Source organism: Falco cherrug, chromosome 5, assembly GCF_023634085.1.
Source record: "Falco cherrug isolate bFalChe1 chromosome 5, bFalChe1.pri, whole genome shotgun sequence".
NCBI lineage: Eukaryota > Metazoa > Chordata > Aves > Falconiformes > Falconidae > Falco > Falco cherrug.
The window spans coordinates 24,097,598-24,112,729 of NC_073701.1; the positions used below are offsets into that span (position 1 = coordinate 24,097,598).

The 15,132-nt window shown below is 39.7% G+C and overlaps 1 protein-coding gene across 2 annotated transcripts in view; it reads right to left on the reverse strand.

Moving 5' to 3' along the window:
* The window catches only part of ADIPOR2 (adiponectin receptor 2), a 45,684-nt gene that overhangs the window by 27,260 nt on the left and 3,292 nt on the right, over positions 1-15,132 (reverse strand). Inside the window, exon 1 of one of the 2 annotated variants that reach the window (XM_027807654.2) lies at positions 8,802-8,864. The exons of the other annotated variant lie outside the window; for it this stretch is intronic. The gene's annotated coding sequence lies outside the window, so the exon portion shown is untranslated. Of the gene's footprint in view, positions 1-8,801; positions 8,865-15,132 lie in introns of those variants that run through there. 2 annotated transcript variants of the gene reach the window in all.

Genomic DNA, 15,132 nt, shown 5'->3' on the forward strand with positions numbered 1-15,132 from the left:
TCAGTCTACAAACTTTGCCTTACCTGTGTCCATGCACCATCACAGCTACAACAGCATCACTATTTGGCTAGCTACATCCATGCCAGTAGAAGAGCAAAGCTAACCAAACAGTAATCCACCCAAGAGCTGAGTAACTTTACCAAATCCAAAGTTGTTTAGACTAGGCCTTAGTAACAAAATGGGCACAACTCCATTTCTAGAACTGTTAGCACAGGTACAAATGGCAAAGCACTTCCAGCACATCCCATAGGCAGATTGTTTGTGCTAAGAACAGAGCTTACCTAGAGCTATGGAGGGGACTTTTTGCCTGCAAAATAGCTGATTTCATTAAAACTTCACTACCTCAACTGAAATAAGGTATACCAAACAAAATGTAACTTTCTTAGCACACTGTATTTCTACTACTATCTTCTGGTAGGAAGATTCTGTCACAAGTAGTCCCTCCCAAATGGAACAGTGACAGCAACAGTATTCAGCAACAACACACAAAAGCTTAAATTAGTCTCAGGTGACACTAGCATTATTCTGTCACCCATCTGGTCCCCTTACTCTCTAGCACCACTACTGATGGGCAACCGAGCTTAACAACAACGAGCTGCTGGGTTTTGTGCTTTTGGTTTTTTTTGAGGGGAGGTGGTGGTCTTTAATTTTCTGCCTATATGGCACCCTGGTCTGTCTACCAGGGAAACTGGGCAAGCACCAGTGCCAATACAAGGCGGGCATATACAGCTGGGTAAGGGAAAGAAGTTGTCCTCAGACAGCAAGCACTGTCACATGCTTTAAGACTGCTGTTGAGAGTCACCCATACATGTGGCCCAGCTAACCAATGCTGGATCACTTATTAACTACATGGGCTATCCACTGGTTGGCTGTTTTTTTCATTATGCATAGAGCAAAGCAGAAGATACAAGAAATCCATACATCTTAAGTAATTTGTGAATTGCCCCTAAGTTAGAAGGCTACAGCTAAAGAGTTAACAAAACAGTAATACTGAAAGATTCAAGAGCATTACTTGAAATAAGGGGGTTTTAAAACTTTTTTTTTTTTCCAAGAGTCTTTCAATGATTCAGTTGTCTTTTTCAGTTAAGGTGTTCAACATCCATAGCAACATTCCAGATAATCTCCTGAACCACAGCCCAAAACAAAGCAAACAAGCATATGTATGTACGAACGTGAGAAGGGCGGGGATCACAGAAAACCTTGTTTTCTTGATGTACCCTAAAGTACAAACCAGGCTGTAAAAATTCTTTGGAAGTAATTTTTTTTACAATGAGGAACAATGAGGAAGCAATCCAGCACCTCTTCTCTTAGATGTAATTTCCCTAGATAAAGAGACATCTACAAAACAAAGATTAGACTCCCGCGGAGGGTCAGTGGCCAAAAAGCTGCCTTTGTAACTTGTAAACTGTCACTGGACACTTCAGCCTAAGCTATTTCACAGCAGGCTGCAGAGGCAAACAATCAAGCCCATTCTGATGCATTTGGATCCTAAGAAAGGGAACAAGCCAGCAGCCTGCCTACATTAACAAAATGCTTCCATTTCAGAGGATCTCATTACATTGTTACAACATTCGTCCAATTTGTACTGCAAATTGGACCCCAGCTTTTTAACTGGGTTAAAGTGTTATGTCAGAGGTTGGCCCACCCCCAGCACACAATGTCAGTCCGGTTGTTACAGACTGGATGACTGCTGTAAATTTGGTTTACTGAAGAGTAAAACTAAACTAAGAGAATTTTCACAAAAGCAGTACAAGACAAGGAACAGAAGTTCAAGTTCTTTTTGCATCACATTCCATGAAAATCCACAGCCCAGACCTGGAAAACTTGCTTTTGGTTCATTTTTCATTAAATGGCTCAGTTTCTCCAAGTGAGAAACATTCCATCTTTGCCCCCTTTTATGATGTTATTTCTATGGCATGTAACTCACACCAACTTACTTTACATTTGCAGCAACAAAAAGATGCAGTTTGTTATTAACACTCTGGATCACAGACTGTCTAAAAGTGAAAGACTGAAATCAGACATTACTTCCCTTTTAAGTGAAAATTTAGACAACATCTTTTTAACTACTGCCTCAACAACATCTGATTCACAGAACTGTTTGGTGAAGATGAAGAAACCAAAGTCCTGGGAGCAGGCACTAAAATCCAGAGGTAGGCAACTACACTGAAGTTACATTCATTTAACCTCACTAACACAAAGTATCTATGCATAAGAATGTAAATGGCACCAAGATTAACTGCCGCAATCCAGAGTGCAAACATTCCTCTGCCCTGGCAGATACAACACTCCCCTCCTAGGAAGCATAAATTTTAATCTCCCTAGAAACCAAACCGAGATCTTTTAAGAGTCAAGAAAATGCTCTAAGATCTAGAGCAACTGTACAAAACCAAACACTATCACTTTGCTTTTAAAACCAAAGAGGAATACACGTTTTAGGCTGCAAACTTCAAGCAGGAAAGCATTTAAGACAGATGCCTTCAGTACTTTTTACCAGTTTGCTTGGACATCTCTTTATGTAGATGCCATCACTGTGCAGACTTAAGGGCTCATTGGTGCCAAGAGGCGGCAGCCCCCACTCTTCCCTGGGTGGGCATCAAACAGCCCCACTTCTCATTTCTCATGGCTGCCCCCCCCCCCCCCCCAAGAAGCACTGATGTTTGTCACAACCCATTCCAGGTGGCAGTCTAGAAAAACATTAACCCAGGGAGGAGAACGAGATAACCGATTACTATCAAGACTAACAAACTGAATTGGCTCAATACATTATCAGAGAAGCAGCATGGACAACATGACAGAAAGGCCAGGACCGCACCCCCAAGGTTTTAATTATGTAATTTACTGGCAGTATTTGCCTAACCTGTTACAGACTGACAGCTGGTCCAAGCCTTTAATTGTCATATATGTACATACCACAGCCTTTATTATGACCTGTTGACCAGATACAGACCACACCTGGCATATCAAACACCACACAAAGATAACTGATTTTAGTACAGCAGCCATGATCTCAGAAGCTTGGCTGCAAAAAGCTGACCATCACACTCTTCCCAGTTTTCGAAAGCACCTGTTCTCTAGTTTTGCTGATAATGTTGGTAAGCTTTATTCATGAGGTTGTGAGCTTGCTCATCCACGTTTTATTTTCTGGCTGAGAGATTTGGCCTACAAAACATGTTTGCACTGCCATATTTGTAAAAACTATGATCAAAGAAAACTTTCTCCTTTACTTACGCTCAACAATGGCATTTCTTCAGTTGAAAACAGCGTATTTTGTTTTGCCACAAGTCAGACAACCAACAATTTGCTACTTTTCTGTAGCAAAAATGTTACATTATAAGAACAACCAACATCCACACCCACAGCATTATCAGTCTAAGATCAAAAAAAGGTGCAGTATCTTTTTCAAATTCTTTCTTAACAGAGACTTAAGCAAAAGAGGCAGATCTACTGTAACTAGACTACGCCTAATCCGTCAGTCAGAAGCAGATTTAGTTACAGGGCTGAAGTTCTAGATAAGACCAAGTAAAGCTACTCATTAATTACATATCTTAAGTTCCTTAATACAATAGCCAGAGAATAATTTGTTTTTTAAAAGATAATAATTGTTGAGAGTTAAGAAATCAGCTGAAATGAACTTTTGGCCTCTGAACATTTAGTACTACTCTTTCAGATCTGTATTTCTTTCCTAGTAACGTTGTTTTGAAATCATCTCAAATTCTGGAACAAGACCAAGGACACTGATATCACAATACATCACTGATTTAATTCAAGAGTCAAAATGTTAAGTTAATCTTTTACTTTTGATAGTCCTATAACTAAGGAGAGATGGCAAAACACCCACAGTCTACTTACAATACCCTGTGAGATTATTGCTAAATTTCTAAGAACCAAAATTATTATCAATATACATGAAAACCCTTTAAGTAGGGATGTAGCTTCAACTCAAAGCACATCTACAGGACCTAGACCAAGTTACTCACACAAAGTCATCTTGCTGTGGTTTGTTTAACAATCTTGGCATAACACCTTTTGCTAGCATAACTGTGTTCCCTGTGGAGGTTTTTGCTAGTATAGCTGCAGCCTGTAGTCTAATCAGCACAGCTATGCTAGTGAAAAACGTAAAGTCTGAAACAGTTTAAGGTCATAAATATGCTCCAAGTAACCATGAAACATTTTGGGAATAAAAACATTAGATGTTTTATGTGACTTAATATCACTTACTGATGCATTCAGATAGCCGTGGATGGGGGGGGGGGGGGGGGGGGGAAGGTGCAATCCATGTCTTTTCCAACTAAAAAAAAACCAAACAACCAAAAAAGCCCCCTAAAATACACATTGGAATTGTCTCGGGAGGGGGATGTAAGTGAGCTGTGGCAATGAGGAATACTTCACTCCTATATACTTCCAGTGAAAATATATACTGTCCCTACTTTAAACTATGCAAGTGTAATCCACAGTTTGATAACAGAGCTACACTGCTTGTTTGGTAAAACGAGGATTGGCTGTAACATTGGATGAATGACAATCAGCACCATTAAAGGAAAAATGAAGATTGTTATGTCAAACTATTTACAGTAGATAACTCACAACAGAAGATAGCAACAGGAGATTAAGCAAAAAAAATCCTCAAAGGAAATAGACACAATATTTATACCTATAAATACATTATTACAAAACAGGAACAAACCCATGATTTCGCATAAACCAGGAAAAGTTGCAGTTAAGACATCCAGGTTACCTTTACCACAGAAGACAGCATTTACTGTAATTCATAAAGGAAGACACAAGACTATGTGTAGCACTTACACTAATTAACAATAGCTATATATCACAATAAAGCACCACTGTCCACCCTCAGACCTACACAGGTCACCACAAGGCAAGAGAAGCGGAAAAGAGAAGATGCCTCCAGGATCCTTCACTCAGTCCTGCTCGGGTGCCTGCAGCCGTAAGAGGGTTTGCACACCCTTCTTCGACTCACGGGTGGTCAGCAGGGATTTGCAGACATCAAACAAGAGGGGGAAATCATAACCATGCAGCCCTGTAAATACAGCACTACCAGTGCCAGCAGCAAGCCATAATCTTTGCATAGAGCCACAAGCTCTAGCTACCCTCCACAGAAAGAGGCCTTTGCAATGACGTGGAGAAGTAACTGGTCTAGTATGGCAACAGGGGCCCTGAAAAATGCAGAGACGGGATGTGGTGCAGAGGAGTGCAGCTGTGGGATAAGACGTGGGGCACACGCTTGCCACCAGAGACCCCGTGGCTATAGACAATTCACTAATGGTCAGTTAAAAAAAAAATGCAGACCTGGAGCTGAACAAGCCTGGCTTTAGGGGTAACAAGAAACATAGAAACCAGCATACATAAGAGGCACCGTATCTAGTAAATTCAGACATAACCTGGAGCTGCAGAGACCAATGAAGAAAGAAAAAAAGAGGTGTAAAAGCATGTTAGCAAGCAAGCAAAAAAACTCCAAGTGCATCCTAGAGGGAGGAAGGAGAAACAGGCAACATTAACATCATACTCCTCCCAACAAACTACTCCCAAGGCTGACAACCTCACATTATCCTCTCTAGCTGTCCAAAGCTGCTAACTTAAAGACTCAGAGCAGCAATGGAAGAGTGAAACAAACTCCAGAGGAAGGGACAGAAGCCAAAAAGTATATGTGGTAATTTTACATACAAGAAAATGTTGTCAAATGCAGGTAAGTACTCTAACTGCAACTTGTTAATTTTTTCTTTAAGAACTGCCTAGACTAATGATTCTTGAGTCAAACTGTTAAGATTTCTATTATACTAATAAATAAATTCTTGGCTTTACTTTCACACATTATTTTTGTATACAAACACACAACGGGTACTTCCCCTTCACCCATAAACAAAAATGGAACAATGTGGACAGAGTCCTCCATTCCTCCTCCCATTTTGCAACTCTGAAGAGCACTGTTAGTCTTTAAAATGTCACAGGAAAATTCCAATATAATAACAAAGTTTGAAACAGCCCCAGGAAAAGCAACCAAATGGGCCATCTGAACTTGTAACACATTCTTTCCCCAGAGGGAACTCTTTGTGCCAGGGTGACCCAGTCAATATTGTTTTGTACCAAAGGGCCTTTCATATATGCCTAAACACAAAAAACTGAGCTAAGCAGTCACTGTCTGCACTTTGTTTGAAAAAGAAGTTATAGACATCACAGAAGACACTCAATTTCTTTAAGAAACCCTAAGAAAAGGAAGGAAACATGGCCAAGTTGATAAACATCCACACTTTTAAGAGTAGGAAGGGTAGGAATTTGGGTTGATTTCCTGGACAAGGGCCCAGACAGAAGGAACACAAGTAGAGAGCAAGAATTGGGTCAGCAAACTACTGAATAGTTATTTGTCCTAGTTTTCAAATACCCACTGAAGATACTCTTACTCTAGCCCAACTGCATCTGTAAGGGGTGTTAATACATGTAAAACTATTCAGATAAACTACTCTGGAAAGGTGGAAAGAATACCTTATGCTGACAAAACTCCTACTGTCAAGGAGTTAGCAAATAGGGATCGCATTATAGTATAAGTTTATTTTTCTTACAGAAAGAGAATAATCTAGTGTAATTTCGATGCAAAGACTATCAAGCCTGTGGCTGTGACTGAGAGGCAACACAGCTCTTCACATTCATCTGATGTACACAGACAGCCAGCTATCATCAATACTGAGAAAATGCCTGCCACGCTTCTCAGTAGAGACCAAATGCTATATGTAGAAGCCAACCACTTATCTGTATACCAAAGATGTATGTACTGGGAAACCTAGCCAAGAACTCTATACAGAAGGTCAGATATAAACAGGCATAAACACTGCCTTATCCATTTCTAAAATCCCCAGGTATACTATTATGAAAAGCACAAAAGGTTTTTCCATTATTGACAGCACAGTAATGGCATGCAAGCTTTCGGGGAAAAAAAAAAAGTAGACACCAACAGATTTCTAAGCCCTAAGAAAAGTCAATAATCAGCACTGAGAATTTAGTACACTAGAAGAGAGCATAAGTACAGTCTTCGAGGACAACTGATCTGCCAGACAACCAGGCAAGTCGTGACCTATATAGACCAGCAAGCAACTGTAGCTCAGAAAACAAGAGTACAAAGTGTCCCAAGCCTTGCATTTATGAAATACAAAACCTGGTATCTATTTTTATCACATGCTACTCAATCAGTAATAATTCAGAAGTTTTAGATCACATTTTACACATTTACCAAATGATTTGAGAAAGGATTTGCAGCTGACCACTCAATGTTGCAGTAAGATTTCAACACAGCACAACGTTTCCCAATCTCCATGCCTACAACAGCACCACCACCCAAAACAAGAAAAAGTTAAAATACCAAGCACTGCCTGTCAGTCAAGGTAGGGTCACAGAGTTAGCAGATGGCAACCTCAAACACAAAAATAAGTTATTCTTGACACATCAAGCAGGTAAACCTTGGAACTCCTTGCTACAAGATGAGGATTCACAGGGAAACTGGACAAACACACAGGATGAATCCATCAAAGGGTATCAAGCACATGAAACCACCGCTAGCTCTAGAAGGCCCTAAATACCAGTGCATGTCTACCCTATATTGCTTGCATATTCATGCTCTAGAAGCTATTTTCTCCCTTAGGGGATGGGCATCCTTACTAAAACTTTATGGTCCTCTCCAAGGAAGGACAGCAAGGGGCCTAATGAATAAAACCAAGACAAAACAGGGAAAAAGTCAAATGATTATGAGACAGAAAATGAAAAACTCCATGGAAAAAAGGATGAGGGTTGAAATAGAACGTTTCTCAGAGACACCGGGCAAAGCACCCTAGCAATGCCAACAAATCCCTAAAGGGATCGGAGACATGCTTTAGCCAGCAACTTACAAAAGAGGACAAGGGAATAGAAAAACCCTGTAGCTGCCAGAACCTCATTTGCCAAGTTTCCTCCTTCTCCCCTGAATAGCTAGCTTGGCTGGGACCAGTAGGTGGTCCCGCAACTTGGCCAGGCTTCAGACTCAAAGGGTATAAATAGAAAGGTTAGGGACAAAACACAGTAAGAGCCTCAGTAGGAGGTGCTGCAACCTGGCACATTTGGCATATGCTTATCAGGATCTCACTCTGCAGCAGAGAGATACATCAAGGGAATCATACCCTGAGTGCACCCCTAGCACAACTCTCACACTACCCATCAACTAATCCCCAGTGAAATACACACTTTGCTGAGCACAAGCCAGTCCAAAGCTTCCTGGTTTCTCATCAGGCAGGAGCCTTGTCACTTTGCGCATGGGTGGGGCACAAGGGCAAGAAAGCTGAGCAAAGCAAGCATGAGAATGTAAAGATGTTTCTGTAGCATGGCTTGTAGGCAGACCTGGTGGGTACCGCATGGTCTGCTTGGGTTACACACAAGAGGGTGGTCTGAGTCTCACGGGGCAGAAGCTTAAGCAGCAGCTCCACAATGAAGGTAGGATCCTGAGCCAGAAGGATTTCTTGTTTGACCCAGCCTTGTTTATATTACAACTATTTTGGAATTCCAAGTTTCAATAGAATGACTTGCCTTTTTCCAGAGGCTCAAGGAAATCAAAACACTCGGTGTGCCCCAGTATTTGTTCTTGCATACAGATTATTAAACACAATGATTTTTACCTTCTCTCATGAATAAGGAAACATACAACAGTCAACCACTAAAATACACTTCTCAAAAACACCCAGTATTCCTAATCTCTAACTTGATACTACTCTCTGACAAACAGCTGTGCTACCTATGAAGAAACATAGATTAATTTCTCTCACCTTAAACTTGCCTCTGGTTCTTGACGTTTGAATTAAAGCTTGGTAAAGTTAATGTCCAAGATTCCTACAAGAAGGATGTGAAATCAACATGAAGGCTGTTTCTCTAAGTTGTCCTAAAACTAGATAATAAATGTACACAGACAGGGGGAAAAAAAGTCCTTAGGAGTATATATATTATACAGCAGCTTGTAAACATTTACAGTGGATCACAAATGCATGCATTCCATTTAAATTAGAAACCTTTGATTTCTGTAGGCTCACTCACCAAGATAACAACTTTGACTTAAATAAAACACATATGAATTTTATAAAGAGGAATCAGCACAAAACCAAGAAAAGCAGGAATTTTTTTTAACTATCTCAGCTACATCATTCTCCATAAAATGCTCAATGTAACTCCAGATTCCATATTTTATTCAAACTCTGCCAAACAAATCTCTGCTTTGCTACTTGTTAAAACTGATTTATTACTGTCAAATACATTAATCCGCAAGTTAATCTGCCTCAGGTCACCTAACGTTAGTCAGAAAGGACTTCTGTCAAGCCATATATAATGTTGCTTTTGATCTACACGGAAGTTTGAAATCAGAGCTTGGGAGAGACCCTCTATGACATAAATATTACAGCATGAAAACAGCAAGGAATGCAGAGGACTTTTCCTGTAACCCATTTCCATTTTCTCTGCTTCACTTGATGGCATGTTGTTAGAGCCTAAAAATTTCCCTAAACGAAGGCTGAGTTTATCTTAGGATCTTGTGTCACTGGAGTTGTAAAGCATACAGCACTCACATGCCAACTTCAAACTGACATTCATTGCACTCAAGCAGAGGAGGGAAGGTTTGTAAGTTACACAACGTACTTCATCCATCCTGCAAATAGGACACAAAACAGAAAAGCTGGCTTAAATGTTACACGTATTACATCATGTACAGTAAGTGCTGGTAATATTTCTATACAAAGTCTTACACCCAACAGTTTAAAGTTTTACAGTTGTATGGCTTCCTTACTCGGTATTTCCAGCAGAAAATAGAACTGGTTTTCACTGACAGACCACTTGCCTCCTAGTATAACCAATTCTCTAGACAACTTACCAGATGATCCAAGATTTTCAGCACAATCAAATCCAAAGTTCAAAGATTAATAAAGACAGCTGGACAATCACTGAGGAGAAGCAGTTTTAGCGTACACATCCTACATGCTTGCATAGCAACTGGGTTGCCATCAGCACAATATGCTGATACAGGTCTACTACCTGTCACATCCCCTGAAGAAGCAGTCTCCAATGCAAGCAGCAGTAATGCATACATTCTACAGCTTTCCTTTTTATGTCTGCCTAGTAATTAATTTTAAGTGCCAGCAATTCTCAATTACTTCATCATTAGCATGGTTAAACGTCATTCTATGACAGGAATTATGCGACTATGCATTGGTCAACCCCAAATACCACCACTGTTACCCGTGACTTTGAATGTTGTAACAAATAATATGCTCATAAACTGTTCATTTATTACAAAGACTTATATTACAACCCAGTTCAGGAGTTCCTTTGGCTTGGAATTATAAAGTGTTCAAATACTCTGTTACTTCAGAACCGGATCTCCAAGAAAGAAGCATCGAGTTTTCAGGGAATTTTAATCTCTACATAGGATAAGGCCTCTCAAAGAGTGGTAAGATTTCAGGTGGTACTACAAGAACTACTGGACACATCATACTTACTGCTAAAAGAACAGGAATGTGGAACTGTACCTTTTCAAGGATGACCTTAGAATGTACAAAATATTCATGTGAGTCTTGCAGGCGGACTAGCCCTCAGGCACTTCCATAATAATGAACTATTGAAACAGAGCCAAGACATGAGTTTTCAGAGTAAAACAGTCATGGGTTCTGTGATCATGCTTTGTTTTTCACAATGACTTTACTGTGATGTGTAACAAGGGGGTATTTGAACTGGTTAACTGATACAGAAAAAGTCAGATGGAAAGGGCTTACATGGAAGAATGAAAAACCAATGTCGTCCTGAGAACATCTTGTACTGCTTTTCCCACAGCATTTTAAAACTCCACTGCTCAAAACCTGAAGTGGACCTAGGTTATCCACAGTCATGCAGAGCTGCACTTGTTATATCAACCTTGACCTTATCCAAGTATTTGAGATTTTTCAGTATCGTCTCTGATAGCCTTGTGTTATCATCTCCATTTCACTACACTGACCCGTATACTGGAGTCCTTCCAAATCAGTTGACATAACTGGCATTTTCAACAGCATCACGCGCTAGTTAGATGTTTTGGACAGAAACATTTATGCAAGTGCTATGAAACTTGGTCAGCCTCTCTCGCTCTCTATCCAGCTTAACTTGAAATCCTGAGTTTACCTTCACAGGAGAAGACAGGAAATATCCTACCTTTAAACTCCAGAGTATAGGGTCATGGCCAAATTTGAGGAGTTTTACAGATACAGTAGCTAAAACCAATATACATCATGTCAATTATTTTAGCAATGTCACCTCCTACTGAATCAAACACTGGATTTCTGCGGTTCAGAGTGTTTTGATGTTTTATTACTGACCTTCCTTCTCTACAGTTCTAGTTGATAAAAGAATGCCAGTATACATATGAAAAATCATAGTAAGAAAAGGAGGCTTTGGCAAATTACATTCTGTGTTTCTGGAAGAGGACTTAAGAACAAAACCCACACCACCAAAAAAAATAAAATTCCTTTATATCCTTCATAGAAGTGACATGAGTAATTCATAATTATCAGGTAGTCAGAGAAATGTAGCATTCCTCTTCTATACCAAAAACATATTTGAAAATTGCTCTTTAAGAAGTATCTTACAAATCAAGTCTAAGCTACCTAGCAACTTCCTTCACTGCATTAGTAAAGCTTGCAAAAAGGAAAGTATTTTTATAATACATTTATTATTGAACTATGTCCTTAATGCTGCAGAATTCATATGGTTGCCATTTATTAAGAAGTCACAGAACAGTTGCACTTAACCATGGACATTAAGATCATCAGGACACAAGCCTTTTTTCAGCATCCTCCTCTTAGCTTGAACTATATAAAGGTCAGAAAACCACTAAGTAAAGCTTTTGTTGACTCCATTATGCTTTTCTCAACTCTCAGGACACCTACTTCAGAAAATAGTCCATTTCGTTCCCCACTGAAGGTACAGCAGGCAGAAAGCCAACAACTGGCACTTTGTCACATAGCTACTTTAATAAGAATTATGAATAGGCTCTTCCTTTTATTTCTACAGCCATGTTCCATTAAAATAAAATAAAAAATGCCTACAAGATTAACATTGAGAACAGCAGAACATTGCTGTTATCAGCCTTACAGTGCTATATGCTGTTCTAGGGAATACACAGACACACAAATAATTGCTTAAACTAACGCAATTTGCAAAGCACACAGTTCTTCACAAGCAAATTGGTTGTATTGCCATGTCAGAAGGCACCTGACCCACCACCACTAACTTATCTCCACACCACCAGTATTTGTCTATGTAAAACATGCCCACAAATACCACCAGCCATGGAGACAAAGACATACATTAAAGCATTGGGAAGGAAAACAGAGAAAGTACATCCTTCAGTTTACACCAGGGAATGGCAACCACTAAATCTCATGAGCAGCCCACTAGGAAATGCAGTGAGTGCAATATTCTCCATAACAAAAGCATACCTAAACCATCAGCTGAGAGAAGCTGAAATGCACATTCAGTGGTTCTTCATCTCAAGTCCTACTAGCCATCCACTTCCAAATGCTAAAACCCCTTTCCCTGCAGGTAAAAGCTTGCCAATACTCTCAGGACTGAGAGTACAGCTGGTTTCAGCTATACTTATCCCTGCATTGCACACCTTTTTAAAACAAGTCCTACTGCACACTGGGAGACACAGATCTAAGTATTTATAGTTCAAGCATGAGTTAAAGATTAGCTAAAGGGATTTTACCATTCAGATTTAATCTAAGACGACAGAGGTGGTATTTCTCTCAGAAGGCAGCTTTTACCACCTGAATTCAACGATCCCGTTTTCATCATGCATTTTACAAAAACTCAGAAAAAACATATAGCCATAGGCAGACTTGAAGTCCTTATCACGGTAACAGGTCCCAAAACCTAGTATCACTCACCAAGTAGTTTGCACAAGAAATCAAAAGACCACAAGTGCCTTTATTAAAGTCTTCAGAATCATGCGAAGAAAACATTTCATAGAAGGTCCATGGCATGTTCCCTCCAGAAGAAGAACAGCCTGTTTATTCAAATACCCATACACAATCCAATTTACTAAAACACATGACGTTTTGAGAAAATCATACTAGTCAAGCAATAAACATTCATCAGTAAGGAGCTAAAACAGGAATCTAACCAGAATGCTGTCAGTAAAACAGAGAAAAGCCCACTAAAGGATCCTACCAACAAAACGACTCTTACGTAAAAGCTGTGGAACTGTTTAACACAGCAGTGATCTCCTAATGAAATCTATAGCATATAAGCTGTCATCTTCTAGACCTAAACAGAGCAGCACAATTGACCTTGGCTTCAAACAAGGAACAGCAGTCTCTGCAATCCTCTAAGCAGATGGAAACAAATAGGTTGGGGAAAAGAGCATTTAATTTGGTAAAGAAGAGAAGGAGGAAAATGGGATAAACTGATAGGAAAAGTGGCTTTGGTATGACAAAGTCAGGCTAGCCACATCTTACCTTTGAATACACACAGATGATCATAGCTATATTTAGAAAAAACAATTAATGTTGGCAAAGGCAGCTGGACTTTTACATGACCTATTCAAATGCAGACAGTGTTGTAACATTATGAAGTCTGTATCTAGTGTAAGTTTGGTTTTCAGCACTAGATGAAGAAATATGAATACTAACCACCCTGAGATAAAAAACTGCCAGAAATAAAAGAATTGGGGGTGGGGAAGAAGTAGACTTTCCTGCAGCAGGTCTCTGCAGAAGTTTGTAATGTACTTAGATTTGCTGGCAGAACATTGCAATACCCATTTTAAGTATTCAGGCTTGACTTTCAACCTATTCTGCAAGTAAATTGTCTACTCTCTTGCTTACTGCTGTCTAAAGGTACCTTTAGAGCCAATGATTATAGCTCTGCCTGTTCCAGCACTCTCTTCCTGTAAATAGTGCCTGACTATTTTCTGTTCTCACAAGGGCTTAATTAGTCCTGTTCACAGAGAGCTACAGCAGCTGGCACATCCCAGCAGACTCCACTGCATTTTCACAGCTACTGAAATTTATCTGAATCATGCTGCAAATTTTTTTACACCATTAATTACATGTCCTGTGAACCTTCTATCTACCTACCTATACATTTGAAGACACCTTTCTGCAAGCAATTTAGCTACAAGACAGCTGTGAGAAATCCCAAAACATTTGTTAACGCACATGCCGTTCACAGAAGGCCAAAGAATCCTGCATGGCCAGAAAAAGAGACTCTCCTCCACTAACAGAGCAGCAGAGACCTGCAACTCTAGAATGTGAGAGTAATGATGGCTACATGCAACACATACAACTGTCATTTTTTTTTTTTTATACCCACCACCCCTACAACATATTATCTGCTCAAGAGACCATTAGGCTACAAATAAAAGTAATCAAGCAAAACCTAGACAGTAATTTTCTCCCTACCCTGGCCATGTAAGTCAAACAGATGCCACTTAAAACAGAGCGAAGGACAGAGATATTTCCATGAGGTTCTGAAAATTCCAAATAAGTTATAAATTAAAATAATGTTAAATCAGAGGGCAAGTTGTATTAAACATACAATAATTCCTCTTCACAATTCTGAGCACCTTAATTTTGCCAACACCTCCTTGATTCAAGTTCTTTGCTTCTCCTCAAATCAAGAAACAGCAGTGTAAGTTGTGCACCTCCATTCCTAAGAGCGATCTGCTTACCACCGCAGCAGCTGCCACATCCCAACGTGGTGAGCAGTCTTCCATACACAAAAAGAGTGCCAGTGTCCTGAAAGGAAACCTGGAGGTTCATCTTCAAACTGGACTAGGATAAAGATTTTATTTTTATGTGAAAACCATTGAGATAAACTTTTCAGAAAACATATGTAATCACTGGGAAAGTCAGAACTCCAGCTCAGTTTTACAGTTACCTGATGATAAAAGTCTGAATCTCTCAAGTCTGCCACACAGAAGGCAGGAGATCGTTCTTTTCAAAGCAACAGGAACTATGTGGAAACAATTCACCTCTTGCTTATTAGTCTACACAATGGTCTGCAGCATCCTACTTCAAAAGTAAAATGTTCTAGTAGTAGTAGCATATTCAAGTAAACAAGTGAAAGTTAAAATGTTTTCAC